Source organism: Spermophilus citellus, assembly GCF_964194105.1.
Source record: "Spermophilus citellus genome assembly, chromosome: 1".
Lineage (NCBI taxonomy): Eukaryota > Metazoa > Chordata > Mammalia > Rodentia > Sciuridae > Spermophilus > Spermophilus citellus.
The window spans coordinates 184,801,704-184,813,843 of NC_138182.1; positions in this window are offsets into that span (position 1 = coordinate 184,801,704).

Here is a 12,140-nt window from a genome sequence, read left to right on the forward strand (position 1 = left end):
AAAATCCCAGCTCATGTGCAGAGATTCTAATAAATGTCTTACCCAATTAACTAAGCAGTATCTAATATGAGGGGTAGAGACCAAAAACTAGACTGAAAATAAAAGCATCTTGGAAGAAACAGACTCTGAGGGAAAAAGAAATTTTAAAGAAATCATAAATAATATTCTCAGAACTGAGAAGATAGTATTCATATAACAAAAACGGCTTTTACTTTAAAGAGGAAAAAGATAATAATAAAAGAAAATAGTAAAATAGAAGTATAATATAAATATAGTAATATAATGTAATATAAAATAATATAAAATTAAAAGGAAAATAATAAAAGAAGTAGGCCAGCACTGTGGTGGTACGTGCCTGTAATCCCAGCAATTCAGGAGGCTGAAGCAGGAGGATCACTAGTTCAAGGCTAGTCTCAGCAATTTAGTGAGACTGTCTCAAAAATAAAGAATTAGTGAGACTGTCTCAAAATAAAAAATCAAGAGTGTTGGGGATGTAGTTCAGTGGTAAAAGACCCCTGGGAAGAAGAAAAAGGAGAGGAAAAATTTCAATAGGAGGAACAGAAGATAAAAATTGAGAAAAACTTCAAAAAAGACCAAAAAAAGAAGACAAAGGAGGAGTAAGAGGAGGGGGAAAAGGAGGAAAAAAAAAGAGGAAGAAATAGACAAAGGATAAGTAAATCAGAGAATCAAACCAGTTGGTCCAACATCAAAATAATAAGCATTGAGTGATGCATCTGTAATCCCAGTGACTCAGGGGGCTGAGGCAGGAGGACCACAAGTTCAAGGCTAGCCTCAGCAATTTAGTGAGGCCTTCAGCAACTTAGCAAGACTTTGTCTCAAAATAAAAAATAAAAATTGCTGAAGATGTAGCTCAGTGATAAAGCACCCCTGAGTTCAAACCCTAATACTCATAATACCAATAATAACAATAGAATAATAGGCCTTCCAGAAACATGAAATATAAAAATAAAAGCAGAAAACTTCAAAGAAATCATGCAAAAACATTTTCCAGAATGAAAGCTGTAAGTTTCATTATGAAAATTGCTCATCGGAATAAACAAAAAGGATATATCTTATAAGCTTCCAGAGAAAGAAAACAGATTTCCCATAAAAATCAAGAATGAGAATGGCTGTCACAAGGCCTAGAAAGAAACTCATTTAACTTGAAACAGTTAGAAGGCTCCAATGGAGATTTCTTCAAGGAAATTAAATAGAACAATTTATGCTTTTGAATGTGTTGAGGGGAGATTTGCATAAATGGGGAGAGTTTGGGGTTAATTAAAATAAATACACAGAAAACAAAGCAAAGAAAAAAATCCATAATTATTAATGCCCAGAAAAATAAAATAATATGCAGGAAAGGAAAAGGAATCATAGCATCTTACCTGGCTCAGCAATAAATGGTGTTTGCCCATAAAACATGGTCACTGAATATTGTCGTCAAGTTAAGATCTGACTGCATTGGAATGGTGAGGGGACAGGAATTGGGGATGGAGAACTCTATCCTCACCTTCATTGCAGGGAAGTGAACAGAATGCCTAGCATTAAATGATCAAGAGGTAGCAATATGCTCATGATATTTGGAGAGAGTGAGGTCAATGTCAAAGGAACCAGCTCAAAGGCTTGAAAGTAATGACCTCAGGGAATGAGGCGTGAGAAGAGGAGGATGGGAGAACAGTTCTTTTTGAGACCAAACCTTGCTCAATTATCTGAATCTTTAAACTCCAAACACATATAACTTTGATTTTAAGAATAAATGATACAGAACGTATATCCTGCCGTGGGAATAACACAAACATCACCTAGTTTCTAACCTTCTATCCTATAACACATCCTGTGACAAATCTCTTGTTGGCATGAAACTTATCGTTCTTCAGAAAAGAGGCAACTCTTCTTTACTCCCTACCCGGTGAAACCACAGTCCAGCTACATACAGGTCAGCAGTTGGTTTGCTCTGGAGAAGATGCGTCTGTCTCAACACTCCACACACAAAGAGGAAGACCTATGGAGACTCCATCCTGCAGTTGTTGGCCAACGGGAGACAGGGAGTGGCTCCATCAGTGTAGCAGTCTATTTTGGTTGCTGGGAACACAAATCTTCCTCTCCAGTTGACTGTTAACTTCTTCCTGACATTAAAAAAAAAAAAATCATAGTCACGTTGGATAACTTGGTACCACCCAGTATTAAGCTAAATCACAGGGCTTTGGAGACTATCTTCTCTTTTTAGCTTCCTTGCTTTTCTCTAAGAAAGGAAAGGAAGGGCAGGAGGAGGACAGTATTCATAGACTACATGGTATGCTAACAGGGATATTCATAAAGTCTGGGACTGGTTCCCAAACACTACACAGGTAGAGATGAAGCTAACTTGGTCAGCACATGCATTGGTCTTGAGTTCCAAGAAATGCCATTCTCATGGGGCCAGGGACTGGATCCCAAGTTCTCTTCTGAGTTCCCAGTATCTTATTTCATTATTATTTCATGATAATAAAATAATTTCATTATAATTTATTATTATTTATTGTATTGTTTATTTATTTGATTATAATTTCTTATTATTTCATGATCAGGGCCTGTCATGAAATAATAATATAACAAATACTTTTGAATTAGCTTATTATATTCCCAAATCATACCTACTACTTTTTAAAGCTGGGTATTACCCCCCAAATCAGAAGAGAACCCATTTTTTTTTTCAGTTCTTTGGTCAACTGTTCTGGAGAATGAAAACAAGAAAAGAAAGAAGGAAGGAAGGAAGGAAGGAAGGAAGGAAGGAAGGGAGGGAGGGAGGGAGGGAGGGAGGGAGGGAAAGAAAGAAAGAAAGAAAGACAAGTTCCTAAAAAATTAAAAATATAACCACCATATGATTCAACAGTCCCACTGGTGGGTACATATCCAGAGGAAACGGAAGCAGCATATCAAAGAGACATGTGTACTCCCACATTCACTGCAACATTAGTCACATTAAGCCAAGATACCGAATCAACCTAAGTGTCTATCAACAGAGGAAAGCAGAAAAAAAAAAAAAAAGGAATACTGTTCAGCCTTAAAAGTGAAGAAAATCCTATTATTTTCAACAACATAAGACACACCTGGAGGACATTATGTTAAGTGAAATAATTCAGGCATAGAAAGACAAACACTGCATAATCTCACTTATATGGGGAATCTTAAAAAGTTGAACTTACAGAAGCAGAGAATAGAACCATGATTACCGAGAGCTGGCAGGCAGTGGGGAGATGTCGGTCAAAGGATTAAAATTTCAGTTAAATGGGAGGAAAAAGTTCAAGAGAACTGTGGTACAAAGTACTGATTATAGTTAATAACAATGTATTGTATTCTAAAAATCACTGAGAATAGATTTTCAGGATTCTCATCACAAAAACTGATAGTATGTGAGGCTATGTGTATGTTATTTAATTCGATTTAGCCATTCTACAATGTATACATAGTTCAAAACATCGAGTCATATACCATAAATATATACAATTTTTGGTTGGTTAAAATAAATACATAAATTCTTTCACTTTCTGGCCACCATGAGGTGAATAGGCCTCCTCCACTGCATGCTTCCTCCATGATGTTCCGTCTCGCCACAGCCCAACAGCAATGGGGCTAACCAACCATAGACTGAAAACCCTGAGACTATGAGCCTTATAAAATATAAATCAGTACAAAATAAAATAAACGCACAGTTCAGGGCACTCATAATCATCTTACTCATTTTATGCTGAGTCCAACAAAGATCTTCAGAAGCCTTAGGCACCGAATACCTTAGTACCTTATTATCCTGTTTTTAAAATTAAAAACACAATCCTAGAAAATATATTAGAGGAATTCCAATACAATTCAGAATTTGACTATTAAAATGCTATTTACTTAAATACCAAATATTGAAGTATTTCAAAATACTTTTATTTTGGGTGTCTTGGCCTTGCAAGTACCCTGGCTGCATATTAATCTGCTTAGAACTTCCTATATAGTCTGTTGCCTCTGGAACACTGAAGGGCCCAAAGGAAAACCTTAAAAACAGTCACCAACCTTCCAAAGCACTTTGACACTGTATAATCAGGAAAAAGGAGAGTCAGGAAGAGACTGAGAGAGAAAGAGAGAGCTTTTATTTTTTTAAAGGAAGAATAAAGAGAAGATAAACCCATACTAGTAGACAAAGTCAATATAGTTCCTCAATGTAGTTCCTACTGTAAAAATCATTTTAAATGACAGCTCCGAAATGATATTTGCATTCCCCTGTAGTCTCAATGGATCCCTATGTTAACACTATAAACTATTGAGTTTTCTATTACAGTAAATTGATAAAAGAACAAAGTCTCATAATTTTATTATTATTGGTTTTATTAAGTATTTCTCTTGGTATTCCAAAGGCAAATGTGAAAAAAATATTAGAATACTTACATTTCATGCTACTTTAAGGAAGTGGCAATTTTTCTTATTTTTTTTTTATTTATTTATTTTATTTTTTTTTTTGGTCAGAAAGCACCTAACATTTTTTCACTGGAGAGAACTAGAACTGATCATCTATAGAAGATTTTCTATAGCAGCACTGACTCTCAAGTTGGAATGAGATGTCATCTTCTCCATCTATACATCTCATCATCCATTCTCAGACAGGGACTGACAGTGCAGGTCTCCTTGAACCTTGTTCACTGCCAGGGTCTTCTTCCTTGTGTGGGGCTGAAAACATTTTTCTATGTGACTTTTATTTCCTAACTTGTTATACCCCTTGGGGCACACCTGGAATTCCAGCCGTTCGGGAGGCTGAGGCAGGAAGATTTTGGGTTCAAAGCCAGCCACAGCAATTAGCAAGGCCCTAAGCAACTCAGTGAGAACCTGTCTCTAAATAAAACACACAAAGGACTGAGGTTGTGGCTTAGTGGTAAAGCACTCGCCGAGCACACGTGAGACTCTGGGTTGGATCCTCAGCACCACATAAAAATAAATAAATAAATAAAATAAAGCTATTGTGTCCAACTACAACTAAAAAATAAATATTAAAAAAAACTGTCTTAAATAACACACACACACACACACACACAAGGCTGGGGATGTGGCTCAGTGGTTGAGTGCCCCTGGGTTCAGTCCCCAATACAAAAAAAAATATATTAAAAAAATAGAGTAAGCCTTCTTTCACATAAAAATCCTTCTGCTTTCACCTCTAAAAACATAATTCCATTTTCTTCTACAGGAGCAAACACGGCATAGCAGAAAGAGTATAGCTCTCATGGCAGATCATTCTGGGTTAAACTGCTAGATTCTATAATTTTTAGTTACATGAACTCAGACAAGTTGTTAAACCTTTCTGATACCTCATTTGTAAAATATGGATTATAATACATATACTTTACTTACTACACACTTTTTAAAATTCCTTTCTTACCTTTGCCTTTTGGGGAGTGGGATGTGGTGGGGAGAACAAGCAAGAATAGCTCATTCCCTGACTCAATTTCAAATATTTGTTAAATATTGGGGTGAGGATATAGCTCAGTTGGTAGAGTGCTTGCCTTGCATGCACAAGGCCCTGGGTTCAATCCCCAGCACCATAAAACACACACACACACACACACACACACACACACACACACACTTGTTAAATATCTGTTCCTTAAACATAATTATCAGGATGTTGCTTGTTTTTACTGTCATTTACTATGAACAGCTGCTCTTCCATATTTGTGAGTTTTGCATCCAGGATTCAACAAACTGTGTATCAAAAATACTTGATGAAAAAACTGCATCTGATCACGTACATTTTTTTTTTCTTGGAATTGTCTCTAAATGATACAACATCCATATACCTAGCATTTACATTGTGTTAGGTGTTGCAAGTAATCTAGAGATGATTTAAAACCTACGAGAAAATATGCATAGCATATACACAAACACTATTCCATTTTACACAAGGGTCTGGAGTAGCCACAGATTTTGGTATCCATGAGAGTTACTAAAATCAGTCCCTTATAGATACTGAGGGATGACTGTATTTGCTAAACTGTTGTTAGATCTCATTTCTGCCCTACAACAAAGAGGTTGCATTAGAATTTACTTTCAAACTAGGCTACTTGTTCTTATGGACAGCATGTCCAAAGAATCTGGATGCTGTATCAGTTTTCTCCATGATACACAGAAGTGTGTGTGCTGTGAAATGAAAGTCTGTGTCCCCCCAAAATTTGTATGTTGAAGCCCTAATCCTTCATGCAATAATACAAAGCATTTGAGAAAATATCGTTCCAAGTCCCTCGCTAGATGGAAAGACCTGTCTGTGATGATATTTGTAAGTGGGGTCTTTAGGAGGTAATTGAGTCATGAGAAGGAGCCCTCATAAATTGTATTAGTGCCCTTATAAGAAGAGACATGAGAGATCTCTCCCTGTATTGGCCATATGAAGACTTTGTGAGAAGGCAGCCATTTGTAAACCAAAGAGGGCATTCACCAAATCTGCATCTTGACCTTCAATTTCCCAGCCTCCAGAACTGTGAGAAATAAATGTTTGTTGTTTAAGCCACCCAATTCTGTGGAATTTGTTATAGCAGCCCAAGCTGAGTATGTGTGTTTGTATCACAAGTCATGTGTATTGTGAAATAGGATGCCAAATTTATGCCATCTTTGTTTTAAAATAAATGCCTTTACTATGTTTGTTTAGATCCATTTTTCTTTCTTCTGCTTTGTAAATATAATAACTCACATTGATTTTTTAATCATTCATCATTAGAATAAACCCAATTTGACTATGATGTGCTATTCTTTTTATATACTATTGAACTGGTTTGTGACATTTTGGGTAAGAGTTTTTGCATTTATTCTGGGGGAAGAATTACCTGCAATTATCTTTTCTTGTAATGTCCATGTCAGATTTTGATTCAATTTGACTTAAAAAAAAAACATTTTATAGCATTTTCTCAAAAGTAATTTATCTTGAAAAAATTGTCACAAACCTGAAGTCATAAGATCCTGCTCTACACCACTGCCATCCTTGAGAAAGTGCAAATCAGTAGTCCTTAGAATGTTCCCCAAATTGGCGTCACTTCAGAAAGACATGTTCTTCACAATTCCACAGCCTACAAGGTGTCTCCTGCTGAACAACAAATGGCACTACTATCTGTCCCTTCCTACCCCCTTACTGTGTCTCATACTTCCTCAAAGCATGGTCCGCCTTCCATGAATAATAATTGGAAAAAAATTGTGTTTCTGACTATATACCCAGACTTCAGTATAGGGCCCTTTGGTTGAAAAAAAATCAAATCAAAATATGAGAAATAGCTTTAAAAAATAAAAATAAAGAAAATCTTCCTCGGGCTGGGGCTGTAGCTCAGAGGTAAAGTGCTTGCCTCGCAATGTATGAGGCACTGGGTTCGATCCTCAGCACCACATAAAAATAAATAAAGATACTGTGTGTTCATCTACAACTAAATAAATATTTTAAAAAATTTTTTAAAAAAGAAATATCTTCCTCAATTTGGGCAAGCAATCAGAATCATGCAGGGAAATTGTGAAAAATACAGATTTATGGGCCCTGGAACTATATGATCATATTTTCCAGCTAAAGGACCTCTAAGAGACCCTTCTCAGCTCACATCTATGATTCCATGTGTCCAACTGCAATAATACAAAGCATTTGAGAAAACATAATTCCAAGTCTCTCGCTAGATGGAAAGACCTGTCTGTGACAGCCAAGAAAAACAGGGCTTTCCCTCACCAACCTAAGGGCATTAATAGAAGAGACAGGATCACCCTACACAAAGTCAAAAGCAACAGTAAAACACCACAGGCAAAATAATCAAGAAGTAAATAAAAAGCAGAGAACAGACAGGAGTAGTCCTGGTAGTCTGTGTTTTAATCATTTCACCAGAACAATCTGACCAGTAATTCAGGCCCCAGAGGTTAAATGAGCTCACAGCTGCAAGGGTTAATCCAAGTCAGAAGGAGATTTTGTCATTTTCATGTCTGTGGATTCCAGTCAGAGCTGGGATAAACATGAGAGCCTGGGACCACCTTGTCCAGCCCTCAGCAACCTTCAGTTTCTGTGTCCTCAACTGGGTCTCCTCAGACCCACTGATGATCTGGCAGGGCAGAAACAGGACTATCTAGTCTAACAAAATGTTTTAATTTCATCCCTGCCTTCTATATTCACCTTATTGGTGTTTTTACTTTTTTATTGGGGGTGTGGGATCATGTTTCTACAAAATGGTTTTAGAATCAGAATGCTAAAAAGAAAGAAAAAAAAAAACAGGAGAAACCATACATGGTAGCCCCTAGTCCTCTTTTCCAGATTTTATCTATTTATTCTTTTTGAGACAGAGTATTGTTTGTTACTTAGGGTGGCCTCAAAACTCCAGAGCTCAAGTGATCTGACTGCCCCAGCCTGTCCAGAAGCACCAGCTCTATTTGATGGTACAACAATCTTTTTGAAAATAAAATAAGCCAAACCAAATATGATAGACAAGACACATCAGTGCCTTTACACATAAATTCACATAATGTGGCTGCTTACTGCCTCAGAGAGCCTCTGCTCCAGCACCTCATTTCCCAACAGGGCAAGAGGGGACAAGATTAGGGAAATTCCCAAGTCAAATTCTCAGCTCTAGTTGTTGGCAAACCTAGATTATGTGCCCTAATGTGGTGGGTTTTTTCCTTCTACCATTCTCTCTCTTGGGAGCCTATTGATCTGAAAAATAATTTTGCCATTTGGAGTCTTCATTGGCAACTTGCTCCTTGTCTAATTGGCACTTTATTTTTACTTTTGATGAAGTTCTGCCCAGTTTACTAAACTGATTTCAGTGTTTATGGGTATTTGGTCATAAATACAGATAGTCACATAAGGAAAGACCTTTAGCTCATCTAATCCATAGGATTCTTAATCTGGGCTGCATGAACTCCTGGACTGGATCCAAGGGATCTAGATCTATGATTGAAGCTGGGAAAAATTTTGAGTGCACAGAAATGTTTTTTTTTTTTTTTCTGGGTTAGGAAGAAAAAAAAAGAAAGTCTATGAATCTCATCAAAACTGAACTACTATCTAGTTCAGTTTCCTCACACTGGTGTTGGAGAAACTGAGTCACTGAGAAGTGAATAAACTTGTCAAGGTCACATAAAGGGAGTATAAGGCCGGGTTCTTTCTCAGTGCCCTATGAAGCTTCTGTGGCAGTATATTCTGATCAGAAATTATTCCTTTCTCTCAGTTAACCCTCTTCTCTAAATCCTGTACTTAATATAAGAGGAATTCATTGAGATAGCATGCAGGGTTCAAATCAACAAACCAACTCCAGAACTCCCAGAAGTAAATCAAGATCATATTCAATTAAAGATAAACCTTGCATTTGGAGGTTCTCTACTTCCTTGTTGGTTGAGTGCTCAGCTGCAGTTTCTGCAGTGTGAAGCTCCATTCCCAAACCCAGGTAGTTATTAAACATTAAATTATGTCATCAGCATCTTCCCCAGTCCTGTTTTAGCTGTGTATACCAAACAAAAACTTATCTTACTGGAGAAATGGGCTCACTTGGAAAAAGCAAAGGAATAAAAATAGATTTTTTTTTAAGGAAATTCAATAAAACTTGGCACTATATACACTGAAATATCCAATAGATAAAGTTACCTTCCTTATATACATAGCATCTAATTCTGTAAAAATGATAGGCTGCTTTAAATTTTATTTGGTTGGAGGTAGGACAGATCTCAAATCAATCTAAAAACTCTCTTATCTTTGTGAGTAAGCAATTGTGGTATCTGTACCTCCAGATTCATTCTAAAGAAAGGAAAAGAAACAGAATCACAGTATTTTCAACTACCCATTCAGTTGATTTTTAAAAATATTACTGATTTTATATAAAACTTCCTAGGGTCCTTGGTGTGTGAAGAGAATTCAATGTTATTGCATTTCTCACTTTTTTATGATATCATAGCTGAGCAATTAAGCACAATGACTAAGAATGGCAAATCAAGAAATGGTAGCCAATAAAATATCTCTGGAGTATTGGTAACATTATTTACCATTAACAAAGGGAACTGGGTAATGTGGGCCATTCGAAGGAAATTTTAACTGCAAATCTTTTAGTTCTCTTGGATTTAAATCATATATTATTGAATTAAAATGTTAATGAATAAAACTTGAATTTTAAAAAGAGAAAAAAAAGTGGCAAAAATATATTACTTAGATATGTAATTAAACTACTAGAATAAACATAAAAGTGGTTGAAGATGAGAGTTGGTCGAATTGCTCTTCTTTGTTACTCAACTTTTAAATTACTCCGACAAAATATAAAACTAACTTTTAAAAGAAAAGGAAATCACTTCTGACCAATTCATTTTACAGGTAAAGAAATTAAGGCCCCAAGGTTGGGAGAGACTCCCGGGTGGCAGAGCACAGATACATGCTTAGATTGCTGAGTCTTAGGGCACAACTTTCTTCCACTTGAACAGGAATTTTGGAGCAGCTAACAACTAAATGCCTTCTAATTATTATTATTATTGTTATTATTATTATTAGAATTAAGACATTTTTAGAATATTTGAATAAAATTGACCTCTCCTCATTCTGATCTTCTGTGCTAATAATTGTACCCTTTTTTATTCATTCAATTACAAGCAAATTGACAGGAGACATTTATATGAGGCAGCTTAAACCCCAGCTAATGGAGTGCCTAATGACTAATTGATCAGATCCCAACCCAGAGAGCAGCTCTGAGTGGCCTAAAGGAATTTATGCAATTAGTTTAGGTTTGGTAGAAATTGAGTGCATATGAAAGTAAGCTTTTTATGGTCTTGATTTATGAAGGCTGGACATTAACTGCATCTGCCAAGAGGTGAGCTGCCTAGCAAAGCCTCAGGCACGGTGGCGGGGGCGGGGGTCTGTCTCAGGCAGAGAAGTTGGGATTTGGAGCAGGGCCGACGTGTGTCCTGGAGAGAGAGGAAAGCAAAGTGGAGAAAAGGGAGAAGATGGGATTGGGGGAGGGATTCTGCCAAAGGGTGAAGTTACGGTGGCGCACCCTCTCTGTGTAATTCAAAGTAAAGACATTAAACACTAAATATGTATAAAAAATCCAATAAAAATATCTAAATTTTTCCAGGATGAACACTTGGGATTTGTGTGAGAAATCCTAAAAATCAAAATCTTTTAAATATTAAAAGATACACATGGTGAGAGAGGGGGGAGGTGTTTCTGTCCCAGTTTGTCCCCACAAGTCGGGGCAGCGCTGGGCGGGGCTGAACTGGGGGAGGGGGCGGAGTAGTGGAGTGCAGGGTTTGTGGAGTGCAGTTCTCCACGTGCTGCGTCGGGAAGCAGCGCTGGGGGGCTCTCTGGGAGGATTAGGGTCTCGCCGCCCGGGTGTCTTCCCACAACGGCTCCTGCCGCGGTCCAGGGGGGCTCCCCGGCCTGGACGCGGCCGAAGGGAAGTTCCCTCCGGAGGCGCCGGGAGGAGTCGGAGAGCCCCGACCCCACGGGGAGCCCTGGGAAATGGAGCTGCCGCGGAAGCGCCGTCGCGGGGCGGAGGGAAACCTGACCTGATCGGAAAACAGCGATCGAAGGGGAGACTAATTCGTCCGCCGGGGTCCTCGCCGGCTCCGTCCGCCCGCCAGAGCGCAGTTACCGCGGGGCTCCCGCCGCTCTGCAGAAAAGCGGAGAGGCGGAAGGGAACATTCCCCGCGCCCAGGTCGCTTCTGCACTGTAAGGTCAAAGTTTCAGATCTGTGAGGTTGCAGAAAATCTAGGAGGGGGTTGAGTGGGACACAGGTGAACAGACGGACCTAGAAGTGGCGCGGGACGAAAAAGAGCCGAGGACACCCAAATCCGGCGAAGACAGCGGGCCTGCCTGGCTCTCACCGCCTCTTCTGGGTCTCACTTGGGGACAGAAGAGGCGGAGAAACCAAAGTTTTTCAGATTTCTCCACCAAATTGCTGCATTCACGACGTGTCCTGGGCACAGTTACAGGAACCCTCTGTGCCTCCGTGTTTTCATCTGTAAAATGGGATTTAAATATACCTATTCGTCGGGATTTTAAAAAATTGCAGATAAAGCGCTTGGAACAGTACCTGGCATAGGGGAAAGCCTCCATACATTTTAGATAATTATTATTCGACTATCCAACAAACGTTTATGGGGCGCTTACTCTGTGTGAGGTCCTGCGTTGCGTTGGG